Source organism: Stenella coeruleoalba (assembly GCF_951394435.1).
Source record: "Stenella coeruleoalba genome assembly, chromosome: 19".
In the NCBI taxonomy this organism is placed as follows: Eukaryota; Metazoa; Chordata; class Mammalia; order Artiodactyla; family Delphinidae; genus Stenella; species Stenella coeruleoalba.
In genome coordinates, this window is record NC_137165.1 from 13,179,415 (window position 1) to 13,198,307 (window position 18,893).

Sequence of the window (18,893 nt, forward strand, 5' to 3'; positions counted from 1 at the left end):
GCTCATACTCTTTGGGTACATTTAATGGCTAATATTGGGAATGTGAGAACCTTTGTCTCTCAAAAGGAGTACTCATTTTATGCTTTTCCAATGAAAAGTTGGAATAAAATCCTGCTCTTCTAGTCTCAGAAGGGAATAATAATGGGGAGTTGTAGTGTGTGAGGCAGAGGACAGCTAACAAAGTTCAGAATTTGTGGAAGATGTTTGGTTAGAAGAGTTGGAAGAGAAACTGGGTAGCCATGGCTTGGGCCAGGGGAATCCTAGTACATACTGTTTTTCTGTGATCACAGGGTGGTCTTGACACTGGAGGGTGCTTTTGGGAGTTGGCGATGGGGTCAGCTGTCTTTCAGTGCAGAACAAGGAAGGAGTCCTGTCCAGCTTTAGACTTGCTAAGCCCTGTTTTCTCATCAGCTCTCCCAGCTTTAGTGTTAGCATATGATACATGTGTATGGTACAGTATATGGTAGATACAATATGTGACCTGGCAGAAGAACACAGAGCCGGTGATCCATGCCCTCAGCCTGTGGTCGTGAATCACAGGCTGCCCGGGGCAGTCACAGCTCTTTGAGACTAAGGTGGGTCTCCACTTCAAGGACTGTGAAATAGGTGTGCCCAACACAACATCTCCCCCAAACATGGTCTTTCTTCAGTCTTCCCATCTCAGTAAATGGCAGCTTTGACTTTGGGGGTGCTCATGTCAAAATTCTTGGGGTTATTCTTGGCTCCTCTCTTCTTCTCACACCTCCATAACTAATCCGTCAGCAATCCAACTCTTCCTTACCCTCAAAATAAACGCAAATGCAACTCTTTCTTACCACTACACCCAAGTTCAATTCAACAAAATGCCTTCTGACTGGTTTCTCTTATTCCTCCCTCCTCCTACTCTCCAGTCTGTTTTCAACACAGCCACTGGAATGATCTTTTTAAAACATCAATAAGATCATGTCACTTCTTTGTTCACGGTCTGATCCAGCTCCTGCTGCTTTCCTTGTGCCCAGTATGCCCTAGTCACATAGGCGTCCTTGCTGTTCCTCAGACAAGCCACACACTCGTGCCTCAGGGTCTTTGTACTTGCTTTCCTCTTAACCTGGAACACCCCGTCCCCAGATACCTGTGTGGCACTCTCACTGCCTTCTCAATGCCACCTTGTTGGAGAGGTCTTCCCTGGCTACCCTATATAAGATGTTACATGCCTTCCTTTTCCTTTTTGTCTGCTTTATTCTCCATGGCAGAGAAGAATAACACCTCTTGAATATCTAGCGTGTATCAGTCCCAGGACGAGGTAATTCTGTCCAGTATTTCATTAAGTCCTCACAGTATGCCTGCCAAGTAGGTATTTGTACCTTCATTTTATAAAAGAGACAACTGAGGCTCAAGAGAGGAGTGAAGAATGATGGAAACATAGGAAACATCTCCATGGTTGACCTGGAAGATTAGTATGGATGTGTCCAGAGGGACTTTTTAGGAACTCTTGACCTTTTAGATATCTGAAGAAGATAGACATCTTCTCCAGCTTCTAGTGTTCACTACTAAGAAACGTGAAGTATCTCAAAGACTCTGTAGCAGCAACACGAGCCGTTTCACTGCTGGTGGAGGTTAGTCACCATGTTTGGTCCAGCCTGGGTGCTCACTCAACAGGCATTCACTGAGCGGCCTGTATTACACACCTGCACACACAAGAGAAATCCAGACGTACAAGGCAAACACCCTCCTAGTTTGGGAGACAACTTACGGCATATACAAAGATGTGAGAAGCAACCTAAGTTAATTTGAACCTATAGGAGGAACTCTTGAAATTTTGTGGAGTCGGTAGTTTCCCAATGAAGGCATTGCTCAAGGAGCACTGATTTGGCATTAACCTATCACTGTACTTCCCAAGCATGTTCCCCGAAACTCTAGTTTTATAGGTTCTTAATAGTTAGGTGAAAAAAAGAGTTTCACAATCATGTAAGTTAGGGTAACACAGTATTAGACAGAATCCATTACTGAAAGGCTTCTTGGAGTTTTCATGTGGTGTACGTTGCGAGGGGGATACCCTTTGCTATCTTTCCCAAACTTGCTTCACCCTTGATCTTTCTGATTTACTGAACATCTTACAGGATTAATATTCTGCCTGAAAGAAACAAACCATGGTAGAAAACCCAGGTATGGGATGAGTAAGAGGTGAGAAAACAGGTTGCTGTTGGGATTATCCAAAAGTAAGATAAAGAGTACAGATTAGGGTAAAAGCAATAGAGTGGAGCTGGTTGCATTTAGAGAGAAACATCACAGATGTTGAAAATTAGAGCCAACTAGGAGAAAGTGATCTTAGGTTCGTTGAGTGGCTGCTCGGCACCTAAATTCAGAGGTTCAGTAGCTTATCCAAGGTTATGTAGCTAAGTGAGGAAACCCAGGATTAGAATCCTTGTCTGTATGACTTCAGAACATCATGTTCTTATGAATGGTTTGACATCTAGGATTTGCTTCAAAATAATGTGGGAAGGAAGGTAGACAGGAATGTAGATGGGAAAAAAAAGGCCAAATATTGATCATTATTAAATCTGAATAATGGGTACATGGAGTTTAGTATTCTACTTCTGTATATATATGAAATTTTCCATAAGAAGAAGTTTTAAAGGAATAAATAAATAAAACTCCATGTCCTTTCTGCTGCATTATACTTGAAAAAGTAATCAAACCATAATAAGAATAAATTTAAGATGTTGCGGTCAGTAATCATGTTCCACGCACTGTGCTAAGCTCTTTACACGTATTTCCTCATTGAAACCCCAGTAGCCCTATAGGCAGATAGATAGGAGAAGTGATAAAAAGGAAACTGTTTTAGGAGAAATATGTTAAGTTCATGTTATATGTTAGTCGGTATCAAAAAAGCTTAATTGTCATCTCCAAAATAAATGCATGTGATTGTATAGCTATAGGTGGTACTGAACAAGGATTTATTTAGCGATAGGCTGTGTCTTTCCTTAGGCTCTAAAGTTACCATTTAATGATAAGCAAAACGTTGATGTCATAAATAGATGTAAGCAATCCTCATTCTAGCATCCCCAGGAAGATTAATCCGTGTGATCTTCTTTGTTTTCCTTCCCATATCATCTGATCAAGAACTAAGTGAAGAACTTTCCAACAAGCTAATGCCGGGGCTACCCTTTGGCTTGATTAGGGAATAAATTATAGGTCATATTATATGGTGATGTTACAAGTCTCACGATCACATCCCATTCATTCTTACAGTAATCTTTGCTTTCTATCTGGATGTAGGATCCCAGGAAGCTTTGCCATTAATAAAATATGTAATTGAGGTTAAAGATGAGGTTTAAATTGTCCAACTTCTTTTTTTTTTTTTTTGGCTGCGTTGGGTCTTTGTTGCTGTGCGCGGGGCTTTCTCTAGTTGCGGCGAGTGGGGACCACTCTTCGTTGCAGTGCACGGGCTTCTCACTGCAGTGGCTTCTCTTGTTGTGGATCACGGGCTCTAGGCGCGCAGGCTTCAGTAGTTGTGGCTCACGGGCTCTAGAGCTCAGGCTCAGTAGTTGTGGCGCGTGGGCTTAGTTGCTCTGCGGCATGTGGGATCTTCCCAGACCAGGGCTCGAACCCACATCCCTTGCATTGGCAGGAGGATTCTTAACCACTGCACCTAAATTGTCCAACTTTTGAAACTAGTGGCTTGTCTGTTTGTTAAATGATATTTTTGGCATGTTTGTTGTGCACATAATTACTCCCAAATATTTTAAATAGAAAATATAGAAAAGCACAAGAAAATAAAAATCACCTACAAACTACCACCTAAAATTAGCTAGTGTTAAGGTTTCATATATGTCCTTTCAGTCTTTTCCCCGCCCCCATGCTTATATGTGTGTACTTATTCTTTTGCTTTCATAAAATTGGGACCATACAGTATATGCTTTGTTCTTGTTTTATGTTTTTTAAACTCCCTTGTTTTTATACACACACACACATACGTATATACATACATACATATATAGTTTGGGGGGAAATGTTGCCTTTGTTTTTTGGTGGTCTGGAAAATATTAATTTTAAGTGCTACCAGTGACTAATTTTTTGAAAAACATACATAATCTTCCATTCTCAAAGTATCAACATCAAGAGTGAAAGGGGAAAAAGAACCCCAAACAATTGACTATCCCATATTTAAGATGTGAAAATTAGGACTGTTTACAATATGTATTTTCTTTTCACACAGTTGCATTTTGTTTCTAAATTTACAATCGTTATTTAGAATTAATTTTATAGTGTTTTCAGTGTTCAGTTTTCACCGTTTTTGTCTTTTTATTCTATGGCTTTCCCATTCTTATGTTCTTTACTTTGATTCATCTGTTATTCAGATGCAACATTGTAGAATTTTTTTCAGCAAAGATAACATGGAGGCTTTTTAAAAATGAAGGTGATTTTTGTGAAATACAGTAGTAATATACACACTCAAGCAAAAGGGTCAAACAGTTCAAAAAAATATATAGTCAAAGTCACCCTCTAGGGATAACCATTGTTAACAATTTGATATTTATCTTTTTAGACCACTTCTATGCCCATTGAAACGTATTTATAAACATATATACATATATGATCAAAATGATAGTGCGATATGCGTTCTCTTCCTTACTTTGTTCTTTTCATTAAACAGTATATCGAGGACATTCTTCATGACTACTTTTTGAACACTTGTGTTTTGAAAGTGTTCTTATTTTGCCCTTGCACATGAATGGCCACTTAGCTTAGGTCAACTTCTTTCCCCTTTAAAACAATAGCTATTATTCCATTGCATTAATGGTTAGGAAAAATTGGAGAAAAGTCTGGTTTTTCTTCCTTTGTAGGTAAACTTTTTTTTTTTTTCATACAGCACGGGTAACTTACAACTCTTTAAATCTTGAATTTCCAGTTGAGGATTTGTTTAGATGTTGGGCTCTGTACTTTAATTTTTCATGGCACATAATGAGCTCTTTAAATAAGCAGATGCAGTTCTATCTTTAGATCAGAAAAGTTTTCATCTCCCATGTCTTTGATTGCTAATGTTTGTTCTTTTCTTCAGTAATTTCTTTTCTCCTAAAATGTATATTAGACCTTTGTTCTTTGTACTGTACATATTTTTCTGTCATCATTTTAATCCCTTTTTGCTTTGCCTCTAATCTCGGAAGGTTTCTCAAGTTTTTCCTGTCTTTAATTGGTTCAGATTTTTATAGTGCTGATTCTACTCTTTACTGCTTCTAATTCAGTTCTTAAGTCTGCTGTTGCATTATTCGTTGCCTTACGTTATTTCCCTATCTTATCCTGTAATGTTTATATTTTTGCCTGCCTTTTACCAAGGTCTCCTTTATCTGTTTTGTTTTATCATTTATTTTTTAGCATACTTCACAGAATCTATGATTTTAAAAATCCAGTTGTAAGAGTAAAGCAGATACTGTCTCCTTCAGCTAACATTTCCCCCCCACGTATTCTCTACTTCTCTCTTTCTTTGCATGCTCTGTTCCCTTTTTTATCTTGCAGACTCTTTTCATAGGCCCCCACTTGTATTTCTACAATCTGATTCTGGCCTTTTATATTTCTTTGAAACAAGAAAGGTTTACTCAGTTCTGATATTTTCTCCACAACAGGTTAGGTAGATTCTCACTGGATGCCTTCTTTACCTACAAATATCATTTAGAATCCCCTTCTCAAGTCTAAAACTGGTTGATATATGTTTGTATTACCAAGTCACCACCCTGAAGCAGCTGGGGAGGAGGCCAGGTGGTGTGCATTCTCAACATATGACTTTATTTTCTACATTTTCTTTCCTGTATATAATGGAGCTACTGTACCAGAATGAGTATCCCATGTCCAGTTTCTGTTTCACATAAATGATATAGCAATTTCTGACCTTCCCGGAGCTGTGGCCTACCATGTCAATAAGAACTTCCACCCTCCGGCCACTTCCCACTTACATTTACTTGGGCCTCTCTGAACTGCTGATTGTGATTGGTACTGATTTGTAGCAGTGAAGTCTTCCAAGCGGTGTTCTGCATCTGCCCCCATACCCTCACATTTTGTGATAGGCAGAATAATGCCCTCCCCTAAAGATGGTCCACATCTTATTCCCCAAAATCTGTTAAATAAGTTACGTTACAAGGCAAGAGGGCCTTTGCAGATGTGTTTAAGTTAAGGATATTGAGACGGGAAGATGACCCCGGGTTATCCAGGTGGTTTAACGTAATCACGAAGATCCTTGCAAGGAGGCAGGGGTGTCAGGGTCAGAAGAGGGAAATGTGGTGATGGAACCAGAAGTCCCAGGGAGAGAGAGAGAGATTTGGAAATAGTATGCTGCTGGCCTTGGAGATGGAGGAAGGGACCATGAGCCAAGGAGTGCAGGCGGCCTCTAGACACTAGAAAAGGCAAGGAAACAGATTTTCCCATGGAGCCTCCAGAAAGAGCACAGCCCTGCCAACATCTTGAGTTTAGAACTTCTGATCTCTCAGACTGTAGAGTAATAAATTGTTTTGTTTTAAGTCATTAAATTTGTGGTATTTTGTTACAGCAGCAATAGGAAACTAATTGACCCTTCCAAACTGGAGAATTTTGCCAGGCTTTTCATGGTTTCTTCTCTTGCTGCTTTCTTTTTCTTTTTTAACCTTTTTAATTATGAAATATGCGTATGGAAATATGTAAAACAAAAAGACTCATCACAAAGTGAGCAACTGTATTACCACCAGGCATGTCAAGAAATAGAGATAAGGGTGATTAATTACCAGTTTCATTCAGCTTATGTTGAAGGTTCTAACCAGTACAGTAAGATAAGATAAAGTACTAAAAAGATGATTGGAAAGGGAAAAAAATAAAGCTATCTTTAATTGCAAATAATGTGATTCATATGTAGAAAATAAGGATAAATTATTCAGATTAATAAGTGAGTTTAGCAAAGTTGCTGGATATAAAGTCAGTATACAAAAATCAATTCCACATCTACATACTAACATCAAGCAAAATGAAAATTTTTTTCTTTTAAGTTGCTTTCTTAGGAAGGGAAGCTGTGAATTGGCTCTTAATGACCTGTTTCCAGCTATCATCTATCCATCTGGCAGTAATTCTTTATGGTTTACGGCAGATGGATGGCATTTTCCCATTTAATAGCTATTGACTGCTATGCGTCAGGAGCTATTCTAGATTCCGCGGCCCTTGCTGTGAACACAGTAGACAAAGGAGGCATCATGGGGTGTGGGGGATATACTCTGTGTATTCAGTTTGGTCACTTCATTTGGGATTTTGGAAGTAGAGTTATTTAACTCAGAAATGTATGCTTTTTAAGGTTTTTTTTTTACTATAAAAGTTTTTGTATTACAAAATAGATGTTCATTTAAAGAAATATTAGAAAAATCAATATTAGCAATAAGGAAAATGAAAGATTCCTTGATTTTTCTATCTTCTGTCCTGGCTGGAGAGAAGGATGGACAGATATAAGTGAAGTTTTTTGCTTTTTAACAGAAATAGAATAAAACTGTGTATACTGTTTTGTAATCTACCTTGTTCACTTAGCAATGAATATATCCTGAATATATTTCCATGTTCACTCACAGTGTGAATTTTAATGGCTGCATTATATTAACATGTATGGGCATACCATAATATTTTTAGTCCTTAATCATTAGGCATTTTAGAAAGTTACTGACTTTTCACTTTTATAAATGATGCCATCTCAGGGAATCTTTACATATCTATTTTATCAGTTCGTAAGGCAGATTTTTGAGTGGAATTACTAGGTCAAAGAGGGTATGCAGGTTTTTAAGCCTTTTGATAGTTAATGCCAAATTGCCCTCCCGAAAAAGTTATAGCTGTTTAAACTGCAGAATATCATGTCTGTTATCTATCATCCTCACTAATCATGAATAGTTTGACTTTTTTGTAACTTTGCCAAAGATGGGCAAAAAACTGGCATCTCATTGTTTTGATTTTCATACTTTGATTACTGATAAGGTTGACTTTTTTTAAGTATTATGCTTACTAATTATATGTATGGGTGACACATTTTATAAATTACCTTATGTTCTTTGCCTATTTTACCATTAGAATGCTTATCCATTTTTTTCTTAATGATTTGTAAACACTTTTTATGAATAACTTTTGAACTTTCTTTGGTTACCCTTGTACAAGAGGTGTTTTATTTTTATACTGAATGAGATAAGAACTTTTGGAAACTTGGAAGGGAGAGCACTCTATTTTTTAGGCAATAAGACATGTATGTTCCTTCGTCACACCATGCTGGATAAGATCTTTTGTTTTCAACTTCTGAATTAGTTTCTCCTTCTTGCACTTCCCTCTCTATCAGTCTGTAGATATCTAAGGAAAAATTGTTTCCAGCCAGATATTTAGAAATGAACTATAAGCTGTATTTATTTCCTTCTCTATTTTGCCTGTTTAATCAAAGGAGCCTTTGATATTGGTATAAACTTAGTAAAAGATATACAGTGTTTTGAAAAGTCCTCTGGTTTTATATCTCAAAAAATACTCTTTTTTTTTTCTTTTCTTTTTGCTTCTTCTCACTTTAGGTGCAGAAATACTTTGATGGGCCACTTTGTTTGATGACTCATTTCACCAGTGGCCCTTTGGCACTGATCATTTGTATTGTATATTTCTCTCTGTCTACTCATTGTTGCCCTCCCTCACCTTTTTTGTGTGCTGTCTCTCACCTCTTTACTAATTGTATATAAATTTTATAGAATTGCTAATTACCACTTCCATTTACTTCAGTCCCTTCAGATTATATCAGTTACTGCCTAATTTATCAATCTGATTCCCCAAACGGGCACTGTTGACTCAGTCACCTTAGGCCCATGCTATGGATAGTTCAAGGACTAGGTGTTCTTTTTATTCTAGGATATTGATTCTCACACTTAGCATTCATCAAAACCACCTGGAGGGCTTGTTAAACTTGCTCGGCCCCATCCCCAAGAGTTTCTGATTAGTTAGGAGAAGGAGAGACTGAAAAATTGGATTTCTAATAGGTTCCCAGGTGATGCCAATGGTCTGGGTTTCACACTCCAAGAACTACTGTGTTTTAGGAATTTGGTGGCTGTTGCGGCCATTAGGCAAAGATTTTGGTCGAGGTAAAAATATCATCTCTGGTATAAGTAGGCTTCCTAATTCTATCTTTAACTCTGGAATGTAGAGCATATTACCTGACAGTTCATATACTTTGCCTTCCTGTTGCCATATAGTTTTCTGAGGTCTTCAGAAGTTATATTCAGAATGCTAGAAATACATTTATCCTGAATATGTATGAAAAGTCACATGTCTGGCTCTCCTTTCCCAAGAGGACCCAGAGCAAAACAGCTGACTTTTAGTGAGTGCTTATCACGTGCTAGGCACTGGATTATTTTGGTTTGTCTTTTGTTTGTTTGTTAATTGAAGTATAGTTGATTTACAATGTAGTGTTAGATTCTGGTGGCTAGGCACTGTTTTAATGCTTTATATTATTTCACAAAAAAATTATATTATTTCACAAAAGCCCTACGGGACTTTGACTATTAGGAAGAACTTGCCCAGGCTGACACAGCTAAGAATTAAGGAATCAAATCCAAGTCTAGGACACACACACTTTTTCTTAAATTTATTTATTTATTTATGCTTGCACTGGGTCTTCGTTGCTGCGTGCGGGCTTTTTTTCTAGGCTTCATGGCATGTGGGACCTTCCCAGACCAGGGATCGAACCCGTGACCCCTGCATTAGCAGGTGGATTCTTAACCACTGCGCCACCAGGGGAGCCCCTAGGGCACACACTCTTAATTGAATATAAGTACAGTAGTAGAGTGGTTGAACAAACACACTGCCCAGTACATACTTCCCGTTCTCTTCTCAACTTTGACAGTTCTTCTGTTTTCACTGGGAGCTTGATTCCTCACCAGGAGCTTGGGAACTATTGATCTGGTTTAGGGAGATCATCTGATCTCCCATAATAGTTCCTGAGGATGAACAAAGAAGTAAAAGTTCATATGAGGGGAATGGGTGTTCAGATTGAATTTTCCTGCTGCTTTCTCTCTGGGTTGGATGGTCTTCAAATCTTTGAATGCCTTGGGTCCAAAGATACCTGAGTGTGTAGAATATGAATCTTTGAAAAGACAACTTGATTTATTTTTTGGCAAACCCTTGAGACTGCTCTAAGAGGCACTGAATATATGCACTGGATGAGCTACACTGTTTTGGAAGTGTATTCAAGGGCAAAAAAAATCTAAGAGTAGGGGCTTCCCTGGTGGTGCAGTGCTTGAGAATCTGCCTGCCAGCTCAGGGGACACGGGTTCGAGCCCTGGTCCGGGAAGATCCCACATGCCACGGAGTAACTAACCCGTGCGCCACAACTACTGAGCCCACGTGCTGCAACTACTGAAGCCCATGCGCCTAGAGCCCCTGCTCTGCAACAAGAGAAGCCACCGCAGTGAGAAGCTCATGCACCACAACATAGAGTAGCCTCCTCTCACCGCAACTAGAGAAAGCCCACACACAGCAACGAAGACCCAACACAGCCAAAAAAAAAAAAAAAAAATCTAAGAGTAGTGGTAGTGCAACCTCTAAGGACCAGAAGATCAAGACAGTGCCCTGGATTCCAAGCTTTGCAGGCAGGATTGCTTACAGATGAACAGTGACGCTTAGAGTTGGCTGATGGGGATAACTCACGCATAAAAACCTGAAAGTCAGCGGTGTAAGTATGCCTGCCTATCTACATACATCCACAGAAGTAATCTTCGGCTCAAGACTTAATAAATATGGGCTACAGTGAAAAATTAAACTTGAAATTGATAAAGGAAAGATGTATGATACTTAGAGAAAAATCCTCGATATTGACATAAACTTCTGCCTCAGAACTTCCTGTCCCACCCTTCTTAATTTTCTTTACTAATGTAGTCCTTCATATCTGTAAAATAATATGTATTTTTACTTCATAATTTTAGATATGTGAAGAAAATAATTTTATTTAAAGTTCATACCTTCACTTTTATTAATTTATTGATACGTAACCTACATACAACGAAATCATACATATGAATGCACTGATGTATGTATGCACCTGTGTAAGGACCACCCCAATCAAGATACAAAATATTTCCATCTCCCCCAGATATTCCCAAATGCCTCTTTGCAGTTAATCTCCCTCATCCACTCCCCACCCCCGGCAAGCAGGCATCTATTTATTCTCATTATAGATTAGTTTTATATGTTCTAGAATTTCATATAAGTGGAATCATACATTTATGTTTTGTTCTTCCACTCAGCATAATTTCTGTGAGATTGATCCATGTTGTTATGTTTTTCCAGCAGTTCATTACCTTTTAGTAATTAATAGTATTCCATCGTATGGATATATCTCAGTCTGTTTATGCATCCACTTGATCATGGCCATTTGGGTTGTTTATATCTTTTAGGTGTTCTGAATAAAGATGCTGTAAACATTAATGTACAGTCTTTTGTGGACAAATGTTTTCATTTCTTTGGGGTAAATTGCTAGAAATAGAATTTTCAGTTATATGATAATTATATGTCTGACTTTAAGGAAACTACCAAACTATTTTCCAAAGTGATTGCACCGTTATACTCCCACTAGCAATGTATGAGAGTTCCAGTTGCTTCACATCTTTGCCAATATTTGGTATTTCTAGTTTTTATGATTTTAGCCATTCTAGTGTATCTCATTTTAATTTTAATTGGCATTTTCCTAACTAATAATGAGCATCTTTTCGTGTGTTTATCAGCAATTCATAGATCCTCATTTGGGAAGTGTCCAAATCTGTTGCCCATTTTTAATTAATTTATTTTTATTAAAAAATTTTACTTTATTTTAATTTAATTAATTATTTATTTTGGTTGAACCAGGCCTTAGTTGTGGCCAGCAGGCTCCTTAGTTGCAGCTCACTGGCTCCTTTAGTTGTGGCACGTGTTCTCCTTAGTTGCAGCTCGCAGACTCCTTAGTTGTGGCATGCGAACTCTTAGTTGCGGCATGCATGTGGGATCTAGCTCCCTGACCAAGGATCGAACCCACATCTCCTGCATTGGAAGGCGGATTCTTAACCACTGTGCCACTGGGGAAGTCCCGCCCATTTAAAAAATTGTTTTCTAATAGAGTTGTAAAACTTCTTTATATATTCTGGACAAAAATCCTTGTGAGATTTTTGTCCTGTGAATATTTTCTCTCAGTGTGGCTGGCTTTTTTTTTTTTTTTTTTAACAGAATCTGGAAGAACAAAAGTATTTAATTTTGATGAAGTTCAGTTTTTCAGAATTTCTCTTTATGGTTAGTGCCTTTTCTGTTTTAAGAAGTCTTTGCTTTTGTCATCTTAATTATACCCCTTTTAATTTTTTCCCCCCCAGTGGTTGTTCTAGGGCTAACAATTTGCATCTTTAGCTTTCCAGAAGATATTTAAGGTCAGTATTGTACTTTTTTACACTTCACACCTTATGCTTCCTGTTTCCTGCTTCACAATTTACAGATGTAATAACCTTAAAACAGCATAATTCCATTTACCGTTCCCTCTTGTTTTGCGCAGTTGTCTTCCCTTTTACTTATCATGTTATAAATCCTATCATACCATGTTATTATTTCTACTTGAACAGTTAGTTGCCTTGAAGTAAATTACAAACAAAAAGAAAACATAGACTTTTATATTAATCTACTTATTTAATGGTGCTCTTCGTTCTTTTTAGTAGATCCAAGTTTCCATCTGGTATCATTTCTCTTGAGCCTACAGGACATAAGCAGGTAGGCTGGTAACAAATTCCCATAGCCTTTCTTTATCTTAAAATGTCTCTATTTCTTTTTTTCTTTTTTTTAATCTTCGTTTTTGAAGGTTTTTTTTTTTTAACTGAATAGAGTTCTAGATTGAAGCTTTTTCTTTCATCATCTTCAAGATGTACTTCTTCTATTACCTGATACCCATTGTTTTCTCATGAGAAATCAACATTCTTTTGCCTCCCTATGTAATGCATCTTTTTGGAGAGCTGCTTTGAATATTTTCTTTTTATCTTTTGTTTTCAGAAGTTTAATTGGGATGTGCATAGGTGTAGTTCTTTTTACATTTATCCTACTTGATGTTCACTGATCCTCTCAGAGCTATAAGTTGCTGTTTTTTAATCAAACTTGGAGTGTCTTTCAGACATTTTTTTCTTACCCCAAATACCCTCTCTTCTCTTCCCAGAATTCGAATTATGTGTATGTTAAACATTTTTGTATAATCTCACAGATGTGTGAAGTTCCATTTATCCTCAGTGATTTTTCTCTCTAGTCTTCAGATTACTTACTTTCTATGGTCTGTCTTCAAGTTTACTGATTCTTTCTTCTGCCGTTTTCAATACACTATTAAATTTATCCAGTGAACCTTTAAATTTAATTATTTCTTTTCAGTTCAAGAATTTCTACTTAGTTCATTTCCCTAATTTCCTTTTCTCTACGGACATTTCCTATTTGTTTACTCATTAAGACCATATTTTCCTTTAATTCTTTGAACATCTATCCCATTAATATTTTGGACATATTTATTAAAATAGCTGTTTTAAAGTGTTTGCCTGCCAAATTCAACATCTGGGCCATCTCACATTTGATTTCTATTGAATATGGATTGCATTTTACTGTTTCTTTGTGTCTAGTGATTTTCGTTCAAAATCACTGGACCTTGTGGATAATTTGTTAAAAGAGATTCTGGACCTTGTTACCTTCCTTTTTTTTTTTTTTAACTTTAACAGGCAGTTATATTGGTGCTTGATCATCTTGGATTTGCGTAGGCTTGGCTTTTACACATTATTAGTGCAGCTATGTAGAAACCTAGGATGTTTCCCAAGCCCCAGTAACTTGGTAATAGTCGATTTCCAAGCCCCGACTCCCCTGCGGATTGTCTTAGGCTGGGTTTTAGGAACAATTAATGCAGATTCAGATTAGGTCTAACTCTAGGGTGTGGCCTCTCTGGAGTCTCAAATGGTTGTCAAAGATGTTAACAAGGTATTAAAATCTCTTCACTCTGGCAGTGTTGGAACTTCAACTCCCTCATCCCTAGGCAGTGTTCTTCCCCTAGCATTGCTGGACCTCTGATCGCTCTCTTTTCCACTCTTAACTCTGTAGCAGCTGCCATCTGGTAAGTTCTGGTCATCTTGGCCTGCATATGTACAGTCTAGCCTTCACCTACTTGTGAGCTGAGGATTCTCACATGTACTTCATGCCCTTTCTTTGCACAACTTCTTTCTGTTCATTTCCTTACTCGCAGATTCAGCCCCTTCAGCTGCCTCAGATTCTGTTCTCTGTCTCCTTAGCTCAACAGGATCACCATAATATCCTTGGGATTCAGCTTTCTGTGTCAAAGTTGCAAAATTATCCCTAAGCAGAGGACGCAGTGATTACAGGCTCATTTCATGAGTTTCTGTTCTCTCAGGGATCACTGTCCTGCACTGCCTGTTGGGCACTGCCTAAAAACAGTTGCCTTATATAAAAACAGTTGCCTTACCATCGTAGTCAGAAAAAGAAGGTGGACTGTCTACTTTTTAATTATAAAAGTAATTCATGCTCTCTGCAATAATATTAAAATAATATAGAACTATAGAAAATAAGAATACAAGTCCCCCCTCCCTTCCAAAGATGATTGCTGTTAACGGTTTGGTAACCAAGTCTTAATTTTTCTGATAAATTTCAAATACATGCCACGTATACATTGCCTTTTCCCTTTTTTTTTTTTGGCTTAATATACCTTGGAACTGTTTCTAAATCATAACATATAAATCCACACTGTTCTTCAAGTTGCATCATGTTTCATTGTATAGGTATAATTTATCCATCTGTCTTTCAGATGATACTTATGTCCAATTTTTGTTATTACAAACAGTGCTGAAATGAACTTCCTTGTGCTTAAATCTCTGTATGCTTACAGGACTGTTTCTGTGGAATAGATTCCTACAAGTGGAATTGCTTTGTCAAAAATATACATGTTTACTGCTTTGACAAATACTGCCAAATTGCCCTTCAAAATGATCATACCAGTTTACACTCCCATTCACAGTATACAAGTTGTTTCTTCATAGTCTCAGCAGTACTGTTTATTATTATATTTTCAATTTCTGCTAATCTTCTAGGTTTAAAAAAGTATCTCGCTTTAACTGGTATGTGTTTGCTAGTGGAATAAAGAATCTTTCTGTATATGCATTGCATGTTTATATTTCTTCCTCTCTGACTTGCACATATATATATTTACGGCCTTGCCCATTTTTGTGCTTTTTTATTATACTTTTTGATATGTAGGAGTTCTTAATACACTATAGGTAGTTTTATATGTTGCAGTATTTTCTCCTGGTTTGCAGCTTGTTTTATAATCTTGTTTACATTTTTTACAATGTATGACTTAAAGTTTTTATAGAGTCAGATCTGTCTGTCTTTTCCTCTGTGACCTCTGGGTTTTCTTGTTATGCTTTCTTCATCTTGGTACACACCTGTTATTGTTCTTGTTAACTGTTTAACATGACCTGAAAAGAAAGGTTTGTGCTTAGCAAGATGCACTGTGATCTCCCCAGGCCTCTATTGGAAGTTTGGCTGTATAATAGGAACCGCCACTTTTAACTGCTCCAAATATTCCAGAATTGCAGTCATTCAGAACAAAGGCTTTTGAAGGTTTGATGTTTGTGTGGACAATTTTTTTGTGATATCATTATTGTCAGTGACAGGAAAAATGAATCTTTAGCTGCCTAAGAAAAAAATCCAAATGTTTCTTAACTACCAGTAAACTCAGAAATAACCAGATGAAATAATGTAAAACCTCACTTGTAGTGAATGCTTATCTAGCAATAGTTGGTTTTTTTTTTTATTTGGGGTTTTTTTTTTTTTTTGCTCAGGGACACAGCCCCCTCTAAAGTGAAGAAGAGAAAAATGAGAAACTGTTCTTAATTCTAGAGTGCAGTGGAAAACGTGGTTTTCATATGTGCAGCAAAAAGCTTTGGAAGGTTGGAATTGCACAATGAGTGTAGGTTGAGCAATTGCTTAACAAGGCATCCACATTGGAGGGGTTGTCCTTTGCTCTTGTGCAATTAGGGAACTCCAGAGCTGCCTGAATAGGGGATTTCCTTTTCTTTCTTACATGCCATTTAAAATTTTTACTTTTTCCCTCCTTTTCAGTGTTCTTTTTATTTTATTCTCTCAAATTCTTATTTGTGGGGTTTTCTTCCTGTTTTTTTGATGTTGTTGTTTTTGGGTTTTGGTTTGTTTGTTTGTTTTGTTTTTTAGGGAAGAGATTAATTAGCCAGACATTCACATGTCCCTCCCTCTGTGACTGTGACTAGAAGTAAGCCTGGGCCTGATTCTGCAGATGGTGGGAGGATGCTTACTGATGGCTTAAGGATTTCTAGTTCAGCTTCTTCTCACAGTTGCCATACTCAGCTGGTTCTGAGTATTTGAAATATGGATTACTGATCAGCCAGCATTCCTTGATTCCTTAGTACTAGAATTTTGCAGACTTTGTAATGAGTTTTCAGGGTTTTTGCCTGCTTTGCTTTTAATGGTGACTGACACCTCCTGATGATGATCAGCTGCAGCCTTTACTAGACAGTAAAGCCAAACTTTAAGCTTGAAAGCATAGGAGCCAACCAATAAGAGCCAGAGATGTATGAGACTCGTTTCTCTCTTGGCAAAAGTAAAGCCCTTGTTTTCTCCCTTCTTCCCTTTAGCCTACATCAGCCACACTCATGTTAGATGGTACTTAGTGAGCGTGCTCCGTATTCTGATTTTCTTCCCCCCCCCCCCTTACCTTTGTGCTGGGGGTATTGGAATCTCTTCACTCTCAACTTTGCTGTGTTCCAGAGGACCAGGAGAGGTAGTTGGGTCAGAGTGCCAGAGAAGCAGAAGTTAAGTATGTGGATTTCGTAGCCGCATGTATGAGTGTTTGTGGGGCAGGGAACTTCTAATGGAAAACATTTGTGTTGCATCGAAAACAGAGCGAGGCCTGGTTAGAGTCTGTCTGCTCTGTCAGTCTGTTCCCTACCAGCACTAGTCATTGTTCTCCTGGGAGTCTCAGGCGTATTGTGGTTTCTTCTGCTCTCGCTAGTCCCTAATCTTGCCAGAGTTTTTGTGTCACGGGTGGCCCCATTCGCAGTTTGGAGTGAGACTGCAAGGGTGGTGACTAATAGCTTTGAAGGTACTCAAGCCCACATAGTGGCTTGGAGACCCTTTTTAGGGTGACCCTGAGGAGAGGGAAGGGTCTCCAGCACAGACAGTGGGATAAGCATGCTTAGACTCATACAGACACCTTTTTAGTCCCTGCTCTTACTGCCAGCAAAGCACAAACCAGAAGAATGGAGACCGGAGGCAAAGGCTTGCTGTTTGGGCTTGCCATTTCATTTGTAAATCCTCGTAAGGGATGCACCTGGGAGCCTCTGACAGGCTGATGTCAATCAGGTTGTGTGGCTGGATCCCCTTTGGGAAATACAGAAGAGAAAGTGCTAATTTCCCTGAGGATAGTGTCACTCCAAGATCAGGAGGGACCTGTAACTTGAGCTGTTTCTTTTTTTCCCCTCCAGACCCTCTGAAATTCACATTTGTTCATCATTTTTTAAAAAGAAAGAAAACAATAAAAAAGCAGCAGCTCAGAGTTTTCTGGGTCCCCAAGAAGGCACTTCACCAATGTGGTTTTCACATTTTCAGGTTTTTGGCTGGTGAATAAGATTGAGCAGAAATGCTCCTTCCCCTGATAACAATACATTCAGATGCAGGATCAGGAGCGTGTGGATTAAAACCAGACGGTGGATGATTAATATTTTTGCTTATAGAGGTAGACATGGCAGCTTCCTCCATTTAAATGAAAAAGCCCTTTCTCTGCATTTGTATGTGTGCATATGCTTACATGCCTGTGCTCTTCGAAGGTGGGAGCTAAGAGAGTCTAGCTTAGTTACTGTTTCCAAGTACCATTTCCTTCCTCTCGCCTGAAGCACCCAAGAAGTACTAAGGATTAAGCTGTGAAGCAGAGGTGTGAAGGTAAGCCACTAAAATGAAAGTGGGAATATGTTCTCTTCTTCAGCCTAACTGCTTTCACAGCTTTCCAGGTACTGCTGTAACACACACCTTTATCCACTCGACCTTCTCACTCCCTGTGGTCCTATGATCACATTATAATAAGAGGTATAATATATTTTTTTAACATCTTTATTGGAGTATAATTGCTTTACAATGGTGTGTTAGTTTCTGCTTTATAACAAAGTGAATCAGCTATTCGTATACATATATCCCCATATCCCCTCCCTCTTGCGTCTCCCTCCCACCCTCCCTATCCCACCCCTCTAGGTGGTCACAAAGCACCGATCTCCCTGTGCTATGTGGCTGCTTCCCACTAGCTATCTATTTTACATTTGATAGTATGTATATGCCCATGCCACTCTCTCACTTCATCCCAGCTTACCCTTAAGACGTATAATCTTTCTTTCAAAATATTGCACCTTTGGAGATGCCCATAATTTCATTATTAAATCATAATGCTATAAAAAGAAACTTTATTATTACAGGTGTACTTTAAGTTTTTTAACTTCACTCACTGACAACAAGACAAAGATTTCTTGAGAATACTTGTAATTATACCTTGGCAGGTGTTTACTATTTTAGAAAATATATTTGGGGATTTATTTTTATGAGGTTCTGTGCTCGTTAACCCATTTAGGCCAAGAGACCTCCAGTTAGCTTAAACCTCTGATTTCCCCCATGATTTTTAAACTTGTATACACTTTGCCCTTTGTAGAAACAGAGACCTCTGCCCAAATGAAACAGGAAATGAAAGGGGAGGAGGAAAACCAAGCTGGGACTTGGTATCTTTTTATCTGCATATGGAAGATTGCATTATCTCCATAGCAGTGAAAAGTTTTGGGGACAAAGGGTATAAAGTTCCTTTTATTCCAACAGAAATACAGGTCTATTTT

At 38.2% G+C, this 18,893-nt stretch overlaps 1 protein-coding gene across 2 annotated transcripts in view; it reads left to right on the plus strand.

The window, feature by feature from the left end:
• The window catches only part of SMG6 (SMG6 nonsense mediated mRNA decay factor), a 236,652-nt gene that overhangs the window by 121,115 nt on the left and 96,644 nt on the right, over positions 1 to 18,893 (plus strand). The gene's annotated exons all lie outside the window — the stretch shown is intronic.